The sequence below is a fragment of the Atractosteus spatula genome, chromosome 10 (assembly GCF_055471065.1).
Source record: "Atractosteus spatula isolate fAtrSpa1 chromosome 10, fAtrSpa1.hap1, whole genome shotgun sequence".
Classification (NCBI taxonomy): Eukaryota; Metazoa; Chordata; class Actinopteri; order Semionotiformes; family Lepisosteidae; genus Atractosteus; species Atractosteus spatula.
In genome coordinates this window covers 29,125,113-29,143,062 of record NC_142715.1, presented here as the reverse complement: position 1 = coordinate 29,143,062, position 17,950 = coordinate 29,125,113, and the positions used below count along the sequence as shown (strand labels likewise).

Genomic DNA, 17,950 nt, shown 5'->3' with positions numbered 1-17,950 from the left:
CCACCTGCTCTTCATGAGGTTCATTAACCTCCCTCTGCTCGTTAGTAGCTTTACACCCTTCATTGGTGAATCATTTAGACACAGCCAATGGATAGCTTTGGTAGCCATACCCATCTCAAGATTTGGAACCAAATTCAATCTTGGATTGCCTTCTGGGTGAGCTATGAACGATGGGGTTAATGTCACATACTCCTCTACTGAGAAGAGTGGAATCAAGTGGGTTGGAATTTGTGCCATGGCTAGACTGGCTACAGTGGCACTAAGCTCCCTTAACAGGTCTTGTGTCAACATTCTGGCCTGTTGCACACAAGCATATACCCACTGTATAACACCAACAATCATGTCCACTGGTTGGGGAATAAGGTTTAACCCTGTTGCATAGGAAGTTGCCTGTAGGGTTTTCCCTAAGCTTTCCAACATTTGCTGCTGTCGATACAGTCTGTCACTACCCTCTGGCATCTCTGACACCTGCCTTCTTGGGGCAGTCAGGGTGAGAGTGCCAGTAGCACACAAACCTACCAGAAATAGCAAACGCACAACAGTGGCGGCAGCAATCAGTCCTCCCAAAAGTCTTTTCGGGTGGCTGATCCCAGTCATCTCCTTCTGAGTGACTGTCACCTTTCTAAGCTGGCGCAGCATGTACATGGTGTCTTTCTCAGTATGCCATGTGGCATCTTGGGCACCAACATCCTGGAAATCTGGGGAGATCTGACGCAGCTGCTGATGCTGCTCCTCCATTTCCAGGGCATCTGCTTTTTCGATTTGTTCATGCCTGTGCTCTAGAAACCCTGCAGGGGGGCGGTGCAGCGGTGGAGCATGCCTGACCCTCGGCTGAGTGGTCATCTGGAGCACCTGAGTGATCTGGGATTGTTACCCCATTCTCACTGTTCAGGTCCACCCTGCACACCTCCTGATTGAGGAATCCCTCTATCGGCATGTTTACAGTCATTCGCTGGGGGTAGGTATAGGACACCTGCTCGCTCCCCCCTTCCCTCGCTAGGGGTTCAGGGAGCTGCCCCAGCATTGGGATAGCTAGTTCACAGTCTTCGAACTCGCTATCACCCACCAGGCCTATGTCAGTGCAGGCAGGGATTCTGACATCCCTCTTTGCGATGTCCTGCACTGGCAGGCGGGTGGCTTGACCATCCAGCTCCAGTCTGGCTGAACCACTGTTGGTCAGACTTAGGCTGACAGACTGAGTTGGTGGCTGTAAGAAAACCGGCTCGGCTTTCATTCCCTGTCCCTTCTGGGGGACTGGGTGTGTTGGCAACCCTGCTGTTGAGGCAGGAACAATCAGGTCAGTCTCACTCACTACCTGGTAGTTGTGAGAAATAATGTTACCTGACTGCAGGTTCCCTGGGTCACAGCAGAGGGAATAGGCATCTGGGATCAGGTGTGTCCACAGCGCAGTAGTCTCAGCGTCCAGCTGGACCTCCTGTCTAACCTGTGAATGTTGCACCAGGGGCACCTGGTGGTGGCCCCGTGACAGCTGCTCAAGCAGATCCTCACTAATAGAGGACCTCTCAGGGCTAAGGGTGAGGGTTACATCACCAACCTGCTCTCCTGCCATCTGGATCCCTTCCACCACTGCAGGGTGGTGGTCCTGACCCCTCTTGGGTGCCAGGGTGCACAGGGAAAGCTCCTTTTCATCGCCAGGTGGGGAGATCTGCTCCTCTTTAGGGATGTAAAAGGGGTGTGCTTTACCTGGTGGATCAAGCGGCTGCTCGGAGCACCGCTCCTGTGGCAGGGAGGCTGTTGGGACCTCAGCCAGGACACAACTTCCCTGTATATCTGGGAACAAGAAAATACTTTTATTTCTTGTCCAGAGGGAACAGAAGGAATCTCCACATAGGCTTCTGTGTTCAGTGGGCACTGTGTGAGCACAGTCTGCCTTTTGGCCCCCCTTTCCTTCTGTACAGAAGGCTTAGGAGCCTTGACCTGTTTCCACACTTTGCCTTTCTGGTGATCCACCAAAGGTTCCTCTCTGAGTCGCATGCCCTTTTCTTTTTCTACCCGTTTGAGCTTGCTGTATGACATCAAACACCTTTCAACCTCAGTGTCAATCAATGTCTCACTGTGTAAGACATCTCCCATGGCAGCCTTGAGGTAAAAGCTTCCTGCTTTTCCTCTCTGTTTTACTGCCTGCTCTGTGACTTCAGGGATGGAGTCAGCACTCACTTGGGAGTGGCTGAATTCATCCAGGCAGGAACCCTTCCGCTCAATCAGATAGACTGAGGGAGGGAGAGGGGGCGGGTCTCCGCCTCCTCCAGTGGAGAGTATCAGTTAATTCACGCTTCTGGCAGCCTTGGGGAGCGGTTGTCCCTGTCCTAATAAAGCTTGTTCAAGCCTGGCCAGGCGTGCGGCTACTGAATCCTTTTGTTCAGCCTTTTCTAGCCCTTTCCCTCCCCCGGTGTTCTCATGGCACTTAGGACGCTGGGTGCGGTCCTGTGTGCATGCTTTGGAACGGGGCTTAGCCAGCTCAGGAGCCTGTGCTCCTTCGAGCAGGAGGGAATTAACCCTGCTGGCTCTGACGGCGAACACAGTCGCTTTAGCAGCTTTTTGCTCAGAGCGACTTTGGACATCATATTCCAAGGCTTTCTGCGCAAATCTCCTAATATCAGTCATTTTCATGGTCTGTGCATCTGTATGCATTAAGATCATCTTTCTGACTGACGGGTGGAGATTCGCAATGAATAAACCCTTGAAATGTGTGTTCTCTTCGCAACCCTCATCATTTCGCCCTGCAAAATAATTTCATCTAAGTCTCTCGTAATATTCGCGAGGGGACTCTGCTCTCTCTTGCTTAATGTTAAGGGAGGCGGCTATCGCGGCAGTCGGGTCAATAAACGCACTGTATTCTTCGATAAGTGCATGACAAAGCTGTTCAAAGTCATTACAGACTTCTTTCATCTGCCTAGCCATCCACTCATGTACAGCTCTGCTGGTAGTTTTCCTGACCAGAAACACTTTCTCCTGTTCTGTGGCGTTTGGCAGGTACTGCAGGGCATACCTGAGGTCCTGAATATAACTCTCGATATTATTCTCTGACACTGCGGGATCAAATCTCTCCATGTCCTTCTCTAGCTCTCTCAGAGAATGGAGGTTTATTCTCCTAGCTTCTACTCTGACGGAGATATGACGGAGATCGTGGTCAGACCTGTCACTGCTAGAGAGAGTGCTTAATAGCGACTCGAATTCAGACCTTTTAGCAACCATCGTTAAACTTAAAGAGTATTACTTTTAAGTACGAAATCACAGTTTTACCACAGAAAACCACAAGATCAAGTATGCAATCAACCCTGTAGATCGAAAAAGATCACAAAACAATCAAGCACTGCTTAAAGAGCAAGGGGAACTTTTTTCCTTTCAGCTTAGGCACACTGTATTGTCGTCTATGAAACCCGCGGCGTTTTATATGAATTATTCCGCTTGGTTGACTCATTTCGGTCTTACCATAGCCCGTCCAGGGACGCCAATAAATGTAGTGTGCTCTCTGAAGGCACCAGTTCTGTAGGGTTTGGGCATTTACTGGGACAATTATTAATTGTAGCAGTAAATCACAAAATTGGTTCTTTTGATGGCTTTAGAATCCAACCATGCGATATAACTCAAACAACGCACACACACACGGGTACTAATACACGAGGATACATTTATTAATTCATAAAATATGCATATAAACCTAACAGATCTTATCGAGAGGGTTATCAGAATACAAAAGGTATAAATTCAATCAGTTACAAAGAATTACACATATCAAGAGGACATATTTTCAGCTTCATCAACATCATCAACTTCACGTAAAATAATATTCACACATGGAGTTTTATCTTGGAATGGAGGGCGGGAGAATTCATTTATACTCCCGTTGCATCTTGAGCTAAACTATTTTTAAAATATGATGCAGATTTGTTCAAGACATTTGTTATCGCCTTAAAGAGCGTTTTCATGAAGACATACGTTGGTTAGCTCTCCACTGTTAATTGACAGGACTTTTGAAGAAACTGTTCTCATACAACCAACATACAAATTACACATCTTAATAAACATGAATGGAAATCCGTGTTGTGAATAATATAAAACTGTCACTACACATGATTGAGTCCTTGAGTCTGGCACCTAAGACCACTCAGCCATCCTACCAAGCAGTGGAGGCTGGTGTTTTGAATGCGCCCGTTTCTTTGTCAAAGGATTATTAACTACTGCTGATAGTTCTTTTCTTCTTATTACAGAGATTTCTGCATTGCAAGACAATTGACATAAAGATAATTGATATAAATAAAGTCAAGTCTTGGCAAACGAAATAGGCATGGACCGGGTTGGACCCCGCGATCTTCGGTTTACGAGTCCGACACCTTACCGATTTATAATGACATTCACAATGGATTTAAGGAAAGCACAACTGCTTGAACAGGGACTTGAACCTGGACCCTCAGATTAAAAGTGTGATGCTCTACTGACTGAGCTATCCAGGCTCCAGAAGAAAGCCAACACTGTCGGGATCCTCGCAAGTCACATGTCTCTTCTTGTGCCAAAGCGCAGTCGTACCTGACCCGTCTGGAATGACCACTGACGGACTTTATCCAGAAGTGACAGCGCACTCCCAGTAGAATTTGAGACAAATACAGTACGACATGAGGAGTCAAGGGGCTCCCACAATTCATCTTTCCTCACATTACACATTTTTTCACTAACATTTTGACCTTTTCATAATCAGATTATGAAATTTATTTCACATTTAATAAGATCTTTTAATCAACAACATTTAAGAAAGAAAAGAAACAGAACATTTTTTGGAACAATAATTAAAAATAAACTTTTGATGCCTTGGTATCACACCCAAAGAAGGCTCCACTGCTTCCTTCTCGTTTCAGCATGGAATAAACCTTTACTTGTTCCTTTGCAGCCCATGCATGCTAGCACAGCTACTTACTTAAATTACCATCAGCTGTGGACCTCCAGCTGACCTGTACACAGATAGATGAGAGATATCTTCTTAAATGAGAGGAGCACGATGGAGTACCGGAAACTTGAAAAAGCTCTCGCAGTTAGATTCTGTGTTTTTGTTGCTCTCTAGATATGTTTTTAATGTTTTTTTTTCTTTTTAAGTTGTTTCATTTGATTGTTTTTAGAGCTGTTAGATTACTACAGGGATTTACCTAGGTTTCCGGAAGACTTCTCGTGTTGTGGTTGTTGTGTTTTCGGGTTACAACTATTTTTTTTCCCCACGCATTACTGTCGGACTAGTTAACTTTAGTTCTTACATTCTACCAGAAATTACCTCAATACCTACAACTCTGTTTTTTTTTTTAAGTGATGTTTTTTTCTTGAGGCTGATCGATATCTACAACGGGTCGATTGCAACGAACTTGGCCGCTGAAATTTGTCTTCATCTCTGTAATAAAGACTAGCAATCTGGTATTTGCGATGAAGTTCAGTTTCACATTTTTCAGCACTCTCACGGTTAGTATTGCCTGGAGCGACAAAATACCTAACGCGTTCGTTTTTGCAGCTACATCCGACGGTAACGAGATTCTGAATCATTAAGAAAAAATAGTTGTAAAACCAACAGAAAGCACAGACTGCTATAACTAGTCTAGTTATATAACGATTTTAAGTATAAGGATAAACTACTGCAAGGAATCGGTCCACCTGAACAAACAGGATCTTGATGTTGACACCCAATAATGACACTGATATGTGCCGTTCCTGGACGGATAGCCCTCCTTCACATCAAACAGTCCGAGTGACTGTTAGTGTCAATTAGTGTTATCTGACCATTGACAAAGTACAACTTTTTTTTAGGGTGCAGGTTAAGTTAGAGAAAGTGTTCAAAAATCCTTTTGTCCAGAACTGAGAGGGCGACACTCCTCCCTCCCCCCGTGACGCCAGGCCTGTCCCCATCCTATTCCATAATGTCATTATATATAATACCTTACAACAGTGACCGTTTCCTTACTAACTGCATGCCTTAAAGTTGCACATCAGCACACAGCAGGGAGCACATTGCTGCGATGTATTATCAATGTTAAATTGCAATCGTAATATCGACAACATTAATAAACGCATATATAATTGACATTGCAAACAGTAACTTTTCCGGTTATATACCACAATACATTGCTGATATTCGTTAGTCGCCATTTTGGTTAAATACTTTCACGTTTTTCAACGAAGAAGAAATCTGCAAAAATCTCAGCAGTCCTCTTTTGACAAGTAAGTATAAATAATAATAATACTATTTGAATACATACAGGTCTTACTTAATAGTATTTTGGTTAAAAATAGTACATTAATAAGCAATAAATGGCACATAAAATAGTGTGAAGGTGAAGATCACACAAAATCAACTACAAATGTAGGAATTTTAAAATTTTAGGATTATAAATTGCATGTAGCACATTAGCAACACTACAGTAATGCTAATATAACAATTGTGTAAGAAAATCCTCACCTAATTCCTTTCAAATGCTGATACAAAATGTGAATGATTTCAGAGTTTCAGAAGTGGGTATTGAGTCTCCTATAGAGATCAGAGATAAATTGAGGCGTGTGAGAAGGTGTACAGAACCGTTGGACTCCCAATTCCACATCAAGAGGCTGAGCACAATGGAAGAGTTCTGTACACAAGAGCGAGTCCTTGCTGCTGGCATGATATTATATTCTCTCTGTGGTGTAGCCAAAAGCAATATTAAGTGGAACTGATGGCACACTACGGTTTGCAGTGACTCTCGGCAGCTGTTGTTTCCAGCATAAAGCTGAAGGGACCAATGAGCATTTCTGTTGAAAAGAAAAATTAAAGCTTTTTTCTGCCTTGATGTTCTTGAAAGACTTACCTCAGGACAGACTGTCAAATAAATCTTTCACTGATTTAATCTCTAGGGATTGGTGTTGATCAAGTAGAGTCAAATAGAGGACTTATTAATAGCCGACAGTCGAAAATGAACCAGCGGCCACAATGGAGAAATTAGCACTATGCCTGATCAGTGATCACATTATTCCTATCCTGTAGTCCTTGCACTGGCTGCCTGTCAAGTTTTGTGTCGACATCAAAATCCTCATGCTCACATATAAGGCTCCGCATGGCTTGGCACCTCAGTACCTTTCTGAGCTGTAATTGCCCTACTCCCCACCTTGCAATCGTTGCTCTTTTAATTTTGGTCTCCTATATGTCCCCCAAGCCCGTCAACATTCCCTGGGTGACAGGGTCTTCTCCTGTTATGCCCCATAGCTCTGGAACTCTCTCCCCAAGGATATCAGAGAGTCACCTTCTCTAAGCTCCTTCAAATCCAGACTCAAAACCTTCTTCTTTAGAAGAACCTTTATTTAACTGTTCCTTACCCCTCTGCTTCTACTGTACTTAGTACCACCATCTACTGTCTCCTCTAACTGTATATCCTCATCCTGCTTATCTTGTGCATTTTTTTATTTTATTGTTGTTATCATTCTGTAAAGTACTTTGAGAAGCCACCTTTAAAGGAGCTATATAAAATAAGGTTTATGATTATTATAAATGATGAACAGTGTATTTAACACAGACCACACACAGTCCTTCATTGCGAAAGATTGCAGGGAATATTCTTTTCACTCGTTTTGTTGGCTTTGTTGCAGGAATTGTCTGGATGCCATCATTGTAGGAAGGAGAGGATCAGGGTTTAGGAGAGTCTTTTTGACGCCTGACACTGTGTGGTTCTCTAAACAAGCTTTTCAATTGTGTTGTTGAAGACTGTATCCCGGCTTTGTTGCAGGAAATGTGTGGATGCCATCATCGGAGCAAGGAGAGAATCAGGGTTTTGGGGAAGTCTTTTTGACGCCTGAAACTGTGTGGTTCCTGGTTGTAACGGCTGGCACTCTACACCTAAACAACAGAGAACACCGATGAAATTGCTGAACTGCCTAGCGGACATTTTGTCACTTTCTTCTGACCTGTATTTAACGCAATTCTCTGAAAACGTGGCACGTTATATGTGTGCTACCTTTATGAAGGGTCATAGATCTGATCATAGATTCGATCACAATTATCTTAAAATAAGCATGAGAAAATGACATTACACTCTAAGGCTGAGTTCTCCTGTTCCCTCTGCAGCAAATGTGTGTTTTAAAGGAGGTGTCATGTTATTTTTTTTTGCCGTGCCATAAGAACAGCATGGTTGTTTAAATTAATTGGTCTGAAATGTTTTTAAACCACAGGGATGTAACAACAAAAAAACAAGTTCTTCTTGACACAGAGATAGTTGGAGATATTTGGGAGCAGTGGGAATCCAAGTCAATGCCCCCAAAGAGACTGGAGCTTTAATCCAGCTCTTTAGAGCGCTCGGCTGTGTTAGCCTTGACTGCCTCATACTTCACACTGTTGGCTCAGAGAAAACTGGGTGACTTATAAAGGCTGGTAGGAGAGGAAAGGAACAAATGCTTCATTTTTGGACAAAGAGTTTATCTACTAAAAGAAGGAAAATATTTGATTATTGTTTGTTCATTAGACATTTTGATCAAATTATTGTAATGCAGTGCCAGGTACAATTAAGGTATAATATGTACACGAACATCATGTCTGAGTCAGTGATGGCAGCTGACTATCGCTGGAGGACAGTTCTTCATGAGTGGGTAAGCCTACATAATGAGGGAGAAGAGATCAGCCATCTGTGACGCAGTGTCCAGTGACACTATCTGTCCTTCTTTTGTCTGCTAATGTAGAGGGTGAATGTAAGGTTTTTCTTGTAAAATATTTTCGAGCGCATTTTTGTTGCTGAAAATAAATCTTGTGTATTTGAATTATTCCAATATTGTCACCTAATTCTATACATTTTATCACCAGTCTACAACATTTAGAGGAGCTCAATTGCATAATGATAGTATTTCTTGCCTTTTAAATACATCAGTCAAAAATGTAGAGAAGGTTCTCCTGTTTTCACCATTATAAGAACTGTGATGTACCACTAATATTTACGCTCATAAAAGCATTGTAATTGTATTGTTCTGTTCTGTTACAGTCTTGAATGACACAAACCTTCTCTTTTACTGCACTACACAGCTCAGCACACAAGGATCCTCAGTCAAACAAACACTGCAATCACTTGATAAAAGCCATTTATCATCCTTTCTCTTGGTGTTGGTGCTACTATTGTATGCAAAGAAGGCGACATGACAATGAAAGGTGTAATCATCTTAAAGAGAGTCTTCATGAAGGTGTGTGTCGTGAAGCTCTCCACTGGCAATCGACCGGGCTTGTGAAGAATCTCATTCAACAACCATACAAATTGCACAGCTTAAGGCACATGAAGTGAAATCCATGAGCTGATTGACACAAAACAATGTCGCTTCCCATTATCCGCAAAGCTGTTTTGCTTGTCTGACAACCTCTTCCTACTTTACAGTGAGCGCATATATTTCAGTTTCTTCTTTTGTATTTTCCTTACTATTTTACTGTCCCTTTCCCCCATGTGGAGATGTATCCACAGCCAAAACCCTGTGTTTCACCCTACGTTTGTGCCAGTTTTACAATCTGTGTAGGAGCCTGCCTTACAGAGGTCCAGTGGTGCAATCGATCAGTGTATGGTACATACACAACTGTGCACAGTGGATGTTGGTCTGGACTCTAGAAAGTGTTTAAATTCACAAGCTAATCTGGACCTCAGACCCCACACGCTCACACACTAACAGACATAACAAGCTCACAGACAACACACACACACAGATACCACAAACACACTTATCTACAGATACATAATAACTAGCACAAATTGATTCTACTAATTTTACAACAGTAACACTATCACTAGCACTGACACAAACTACTAATAATAACAGTAATGATATTATTAAAACTAACATTACTACTGGTGTTAATACTCTAACAGTAACACTTTAGTTATAATTAATATTAACATGAAAATGAACATTAAAACTAAAACTGTCAGTAGCGTTATTGTCATTAATACTCACATGAACACTAGCATTACAACTACCAGTTGTACTTTCATTAATATTAACATGAAGAAACTGGTATTAGTATTACTTGCTGCCCGTGACGTCACACCGCTCTCTGTGACGAATGTGAGACACTTAGAGGCGCACAGCGACGGGGCGCCTGTTGCCGTGGTTACCATTCTTATGATTTATAAACATTGGAAAAATGCATTTAAACTGTTACATACATTTATCAACTTGGAATATAATTTTCTAGCTCTAGGATACAGTTGCCTAAATAATAATATGAATAATCATTGTTTAATTTCAGATTGAACATTATTAACACTAAACGCATTATGGTTATTGATCGATACAGTCTTTATTGACTGTTTTCTAGATATTCAAACAGGCACAAGAAAAGAATCAATACTCACCAATTGGTGAAGTTAATCGATTTTTCTACGGTTCTTCAGTTGAATTAATTGGTTGTCGATAGATAAGTGATCAATAACTCTCCTGCGTGCTCTCTGTGTGCCTCCCGCGGTCTTGCTCTCTGATCCCGGCGATCCTGTTAGTGTCTGTGACGTCACAGCGCTCTTTCTGACAGAGCAGAATGCGTCTCCGCTGGAGGAGACTCCTGTCCGGAGCCCGGGGGGCTTTTCTTACAGATATAACATCTCCAAATTAAAAAAAAAACACGGGCTGTGAAGAGAAGCAAATCATCACAGTTGGAAAAGGAGAGCGATGGACCTAAGAAAGATATTCATTAAACAGAAAAAAATAGTTTACTTAGCAGATTAATGCGTTACAAAGCGTACCCATGTGGAGCAGTAGAGAACGAGCACGAGTCCCTGAAATAAGCGCTTTTAAGGGTTTTACACGAATCTTCAGTGTAATCTTCAGACTCCTGATCTCTCAGTTCCTCTGCGGGTTTGATTATTTAATTAACTGTATAACTGTTATCAGACTCTGTTTAACTGGATATTTATAAGACTCTGAGAGACGTGTGGGAGGTCTTCTGTGTGATCTGAGTCCCACTGCTCAGAGCTACAGACTGGTCAACTGGTCACTATTGTAGACATGACCTTCAGACCATTGGCTACTGATTATCAATATACTGATCACAGTGTCACTACTGGTGTTAATTACATAAATACTAAGATAATTTCACACTCACTTGTGTTATAAAACGTTTATAAAAAACATCTTTGGAGGCTGACATACAGTAAAGAAAGTAATACTGAAGAGCTGGAAGTCCTGGAAAGGGTTAATAGAAACTTCTTGCTTCTGACCTGGAACAGAGCCCACAGCTGCCAGATCAGTGACCCCTGAGCCCAGTTCACAGAGAGGAGAACCAGGAGCTCTGCTCTGTCTCTAAGAGGCTGTGAGGAAGGAGAAAAGGAGGAGATGTGACCTGAGTCCAGGCTGTTCTGTCTGATATTATTCATGTAGTAGCACTGATTGTCTGAATGTACTCTTGTTCTGGATTGTGAGGATAGAGAGCAGTATGGAGTTGAACTTCAGTCTGAGTGTGTGTCTGAGCTGTGAATCTGACTGAGAAGAGAATAATGATTTTTTATTCTGCCTCAGAAATTTTCTTCTTTGCCAAGTGGTGTTACATCCCCTTCAGAGACTCTGCACAGACTGTCAGAGTGAGAGAAGAGAGAGATGGACAGATAAGAGCACACACAGCGAGAGAGATATGTCTTGATTTACTTTAAAGCAAGTGTTCATTTCTTTTCTAGAACAAGCTGTTTCCGAACTTCAAGAAATTCATACAACTTCTGGAAGATAAAATACATATCTTGCTTATTAGGACAGAAGAAATACTGCAAAAAAAAATGCATCTCCGTCGGCTTGATTCAGCTTAATACAAGTATTCACTTCCTTTTCTGGAAATTATAGCCTGTGAAAGATTAAATAAAGTTCTTGATTATTCTTCGTCAGTGCAGAAGAAATACTGCCAGCTGGCTGGAAAATGCCAGTATTTTATTTTCTTTAACTACAAACGTATGAATGGTGAAAAACCTGTTCCTGTGCAGCTGTTAAACAAAGGGCTAGTGGTTCAAGCTCAGATTGTTTGTAAAGAAGTAAAGAATTAAGTACCTACGTCAACGTCCAAGAACCATTTTCACGTGTGGAATTTTATCTTCAACTGGCTGTCAGGAGAATTTATTTATACACCTGTTGTATCCTTAGCAAAAATATTTTAAAATTAGAAAACAGATTTGTTAGAGAAGTTGACAATCCTTGACAATTATTATTAAATGAGCACTGTACAAATGTACGTTGATATTTTTTATATGTACCTCAACTGGAAAATATATATATAAACATAATTGCTTTGATATGGATGTTCATTTGAAGGATTTGAGGAAACTATCAAGGATCTCAGAACATCCAAAGATACATTTGGGCATCTGCATATTTGTAAAGATTAAAGAGCACCAAAAGTGTGAAGTTTCCACACACGAGAGAAAAAATCAGTTTCAATGCACTTCATTAAACTGATGGTGTACTTATCAATCATGCGCATAGCAGAGGATGGTTTCCATTCGTCGACTTCAGGGTAAGGGGCCCGGCACACTTTTGCTGAGGGGAGCTATTCAATACAACTGCTTTTTCACCCGAGATGAAAAGTTTCAACGGTAAACGCAGACGTCACATTGAGCACTTGGTGTTTTGTAGTACAAATCATCACACGCTGCTCTACATGGGCGTGTCTTCAAGATCATTGAGAACCAAAGCTTCTGCCTTCTGAGGCAACTGATTCTTTCGTCGTTAATTCCCAAATCTTCAATGAGAATCAGAGAAACGAAAACCAAACACATGTACACACTCGCGTCCTAGCGTGAAAGAAAAATGATGGAAGCATTTGAGAAATAACAAGAGTAGTCTGAACAGCTCCAGCCTATCAACTGCTCTACAAAGTGATCGCTACCTCCACACCCAGTTTATAACACTGAAAATGACGCAGGAAGCACAGCAAAGTTCTAAAACCAGTGGTTGAAAAGTGTTTAGATACATAGGATGACAATTTCTCATGAGTAAAATCTTCAGCTTTAAAAGATTGTCATCCATATATTTTTGTTTTTCTCTTTTTTACATAACGTGCTTTCGAGAAATAAACTGTCTTGTAATGAAGGCTGCATTAGAAAATGTGTATCTAGCTTTGTTCAATTAAAATCGGGACATCCCAATGGGCAAACGATGTAGAATATACGTCTATTAAACTAATATCTTAGACGTACTGTATAAATGTGGTCCATAATTCCTCCAGAATGAAATTCTAATATACGTATGTCTCTATAGGTCAATTAGACATCTATGATTATATGTTCATTATACATAAATGGTTGGAGTTCTATTATACAGATAACTTTAGAGGACTATTATATATATACTGTATGGTTAAAGGTCTATTATACATCAAAGATAGATGTTATAGGGGTAGAAACTAGTAAATCAAGCCAATGATTTGGTTTAGAAATGTATTCTGAAAATATACAATCATTCACACCTGCAAAATATGTAGTTCAAATTATACATTATATACAATATTGTAATCAACCTATGGCTGATCATCATATAAACACAACTAGTAAACTTCAGCTACAAGTTCTAGTAACATGGCAATATATATATATAGTAATGACAAACACAGACTAATTACATGAACATGCTAATATCTAACTCAAAACCACATTTCAATTCAAATATGTTTTAGAACTGACAACTTCTGTATTTCCAAGAAAATATTATTAATGTAGCACAAATGCTACTTTCAACGGCACAAACACAGCACTAAAGACTGAGGTGGGTTTCATCGTTTGTGTTGTTTGTAGGGGGGCCAACTTTACGGATCTGAAACAAGCTCATCCGTCAGCTGCGGGGTTGAAGGTGAACATGTATCGTATTCTAATGGCTTCTATTTCCATTGATGAATGAGACAAGGAGATCCTTCACGCGATTAAACGAACACATTACTATTTCAGTCTGATGTAGAGACTACATTTGTGTCAGCAGTACTATGAATTCAGGGGCTGCATCTCTAGCGCTTCATCTAAGAGGGTTTTCTTTACTTTAGCACACGGTTACATTCACCTACAAAACATATTCTCTGAATGCCAAATGGCTCAATAACCCTGTTTTCCCCTGGGAATCACCAACCTACAGTCCCATCCCCTTCAAACTTATAACAAATATATTTAAAGAACTGTGTAACACAGAGCTGGAAAGGTGAACCCAGGATGGCTGGGCCATTGATTAGTTGGAGTGATCTTTTTATAGGTGAATAATTGCAAATGTTTGAATCCAATTCATATTGAAATGTTAAACAACTGACAATCTGTTCAGAAATGAACCCATGTAAAAGGGGCTTTACTGTAGACCTGGATGGCTGAGTGGTTAAAACATTAGATTTTCCATCAAATGGATAAATGTCTGCGTGGGTACAGTCCCCACTTCCGTTATACTCCTGTAACAAATTTCCAGTGACAGAACACTGAAGATTTACACTCTATTTAAATATGAATTTACTAAATTTCAGTTATCTTCACTCCCCGGGATAACTGAACTCTCACTATCGCATACCGAAGGCTTTACATGCATTCGTTCAGGTGGGTAGCTGTGTCAGCATGCGTAGTTTGCAAAGGAATAAGTAAAAGGTTTATTCCATGCTGAAAAGAGAAGAGAGAAAAGATAATGTTTCAGCTGTGAAGCCTTTTTCAGAAACGTTGTTTTATCTCTTCTCTATTCAGCATGGCATAAACCTATTACTTGTGCCTTTATATGCATTAGCTGTGATACAGATTCTAATAAAGACAGAATGAAACTGTTTGTTATGTGTATCATGGTGATCCTCTTCCCGATCCAAATGAAATGTTTAATATGATCCCTCGAGAAAGAAAAGGAGTCAATTTCCACCTGGAATGATTGATGCCCCATCAAATCTTTTGTGATATCCCTGGAAGTGTATACAGTAGAATCCTGGTTCGCTGCTTAAATTCAAGGTAAACAAGACTAAGGAACGATTTGGAAACCTGATGTCGAAGTGGGATTTAAATCACCCGGAACATTTCACTACATTCGGCCGTATATGCCAGAGAGAAGTGCCTGACAACCCTTCGATAGCTCAGTTGGTAGAGTGGAGAACTGTAGTAAGAACAGTTGGGAATCTTTAGGTCACTGGTTTGAATCTGGCTAGAAGGAAGGTGCTTTTTGTGTACTTTAATGAAAGAGTTAAAATTGTGAATCTTTTTCACTCAGACTTCGATCAAAAGCTCAATAAATGACAAAGCAGAGGCGCTTGTTCTGAATTCAGCTCATGTCTGATTGTCTTGTTTTGGCCAAGATCTGATCTTTGAATTCAGGGACTACTCTGTCTGCTTTGTAATTCAAAAGTATATACAAATGTCACATTTTTTTTTTTGTAGATAAGGTGTTCTCCGTTTTCAAAGGATAGGTACTTAATTGGCTTTATGGTTTGGTTTTGATTTTGTATCGTTATATTATTAAGTTTGTGTTTTTTGTGTTTTTAACGTATTGTGGACTTATTTTTGAAACAAATGCTTACAAAGGCAAACAAGGCACACATCTGTTTATACCAGCGATGAATTGTACATTTTTATTTACAAGCTACTCTGCACTTTTGGGAGTATAACAGGTTCGATATCAAGTGGCAAAAATATAAAAGGGGAAAATACCCCGGACTGCGTGTAAAGCCCTCATTGTGAATGTTGTTTTATTGTTAAATACGGCGTACTGTGCAAGAAATGTTGCAGAAACACAATCTGATATTTTAATAATTATTATTTTATTAATTTGATAAGTATGAGGCCCCGGATCCAAATATTCAGTTCTGTTTTTTTTTTAAGTGATATCTTCTCTTCCTCTCGTGGAAATCACACGATGTGAGCAATTGTTTTTTGTTCTTTTTTTTCACGTTGCGATCCAAACAGCCTCAGACGCCCAGTCTGACAGTAACCAAACCAGAATGGATTCTGCTGGGAGCCGGACTGAGCTCATTCTCTGTGCTAAATACAGAATCAGCTCTTCCCCGAATACCATCTACAGCTGCTGGATGGTACTCTGCGTCCTGCTGCTCCAGCAATTGTTTTGACGAAAGACAGATCACTTGTGCGCTTTTAACTTTCTAGCAGCTACAGGCGAGACTGAAGCTGGCGATATGAAGGCACATGTGGTACACGTTCTCTAACTTTCACAACCGCGATAAACATTTTTTTTTAAAAGACCTTTGAAAAACTAGATATAGATATAGATAAAACTAGATAAAAAACATGAGCTTTATCGGTTTTTACATTAATCGATTTTGAATCAAATTTGATCTTTTTACATTGCATTTTACATTGAAAAAAGCGTGCATACCTAATCCACCAACAGACAGAGCAATATTTTATGTTGCCTTCCAGAGCTTTCAGCGTGTGATGGATTTGTATGAGCGTCTGTATGATACCACTACAGCACTGGTACAGGTGCAAACTCCACTTTCACACGACTTTTTCAGTGTCTTCTCTCTCAAATGGACCAAAGCACAGGAGCCAATATTAGAGAAAACGACAGGTGTTTAAACAGAGGATGTCCCAATGTCTGCGACAACGTTTTGTCATTTTGTAGAAACGCAAAAGGTTTCTCATTTAAAAGCCAACATCATTCTTTTTATCCCTGACGCTAATACGCTACCACACATGCGAGCTGTTGTGTGAAAGAAAATTCATATGTGCGTAGGAAGGCAGAATAAAATCCAGAACTGTATTGGTGATATCGATAAACAGGGCTCATGTTCACAATAAAACTTTATTGTATAAAACGTTAAAATTCGTAAATATTTGTTTTAATCATGCAAAGTGTCTGTTAAACCATTCATGAAGGATTCTTAGACAAAAAAAAACACACCATTATATGAGAAAATATATTTACTATATGTGCATTTAACTTACTTTTTAACAATTTCAGTTTCAAGGTCGATGAAAATTGTTGCCCTGCTTTTTTGTCATAAATACACAAGCTTGTTATGTCTTGTGTCAGAAATAAACTGCATGAAATTTGCTAAAGCAACAAAACATAAATGCGACAAAGAAGACAAACATTTGCGTTCATAGTGCAATGTTATCTCGAGCCTTTAAAATTACTTTAAACGCAATTTGTTTTTCTCTGTAGCTCTAAGGCTTTGTCATTTAGGTGTGCTGTTTTTTTTTTACATGTTGTAAAAAAGTCGCTAAATCATACGAAACATAAAAACTCCAATTGTAAACAATTGACCATTCATATTCCTGAATTTTAAACCTATGGAGTATTTATACCTTGTCTTTGTATTTGTGCATATTACAGAGCTCCTTTTCAAAAGCTGTCAGTATAGATTAGTGCTTAGGTTTCCTGTTTTTTTACCCAGGTGGTCCAGATAAGACTCTTGGTGTATAGGAGCACGTCTGTGTTGCCTTCTGGATTTCAAATGAGCAGCTCAGTGCAGAAAAGAACCCTGTAGATCAGCATGTACATTTGCATGGACAGTAGATTTTTCAGAAAGTGTAATTGGATTATAGCACGTGCCCCTGACGATGTTGTTGATACGTCATATGTGCTCTTTTTTGTATTATATGTATTTTTGTTGTTCAAATAAAAAAATATAAAAAAAAACTTTCAGGATGCTTGCTGCTGTAAAAATAAAATGACATCAAGGGCGCTGTACGCAGAGTTTTGAAACCTGCTCCACAGAAGAACTTTATCCAGAGGTGTTAAAGAAAATTGATTTATTTTCCTGACTGCAATGTATGGTGAAGCATAAAATCTAGCTGCATAAATCTCTATTACGTGTCATTTATGAAGGCGTTTCAAATAGCAGCCAGTGAAGGATTAACGCTTTTGGAACATGTATTATATTCTAAATACTCTTATTTAAATAAGCTTAAATTCGCATGCTGTTATTTAGACATCACAAACCAGTCTGACCTCATACAACATTCTGTGCCCGCGGAGTAGATCTTAAAGCAGCTACAGCCAGAGTAGCAGTAATGGCAACACA

General features: G+C 40.3%; 1 protein-coding gene across 1 annotated transcript in view; it reads left to right on the top strand.

The window, feature by feature from the left end:
- Positions 1–17,950, top strand: part of LOC148827801 (scavenger receptor cysteine-rich type 1 protein M130-like) — a 446,693-nt gene that overhangs the window by 255,021 nt on the left and 173,722 nt on the right. The gene's annotated exons all lie outside the window — the stretch shown is intronic.